The sequence below is a fragment of the Eimeria mitis genome, genomic scaffold (assembly GCF_000499745.2).
Source record: "Eimeria mitis Houghton genomic scaffold, Emh_scaff1325, whole genome shotgun sequence".
In the NCBI taxonomy this organism is placed as follows: domain Eukaryota; phylum Apicomplexa; class Conoidasida; order Eucoccidiorida; family Eimeriidae; genus Eimeria; species Eimeria mitis.
In genome coordinates, this window is record NW_013568771.1 from 7,787 (window position 1) to 7,987 (window position 201).

Here is a 201-nt window from a genome sequence, read left to right on the forward strand (position 1 = left end):
CTGCTGCTGCTGCTCCAGCTACTGCTGCTGCTGTTGCTGTTGCTGCTGCTGCTGCTGCTGCTGCTGCTGCTTACTCTGGAAATTCTTCGTTGGGTATGGCGAGGCGGCGCAGCTGCAGCGCCTCCGGTAGAAAGGAGAAGAGCTGCGAGAGTTGCTGCGGTGGTGCTGCTAGTGTTTTTATGATTTGCTGCTGTGCTGCAG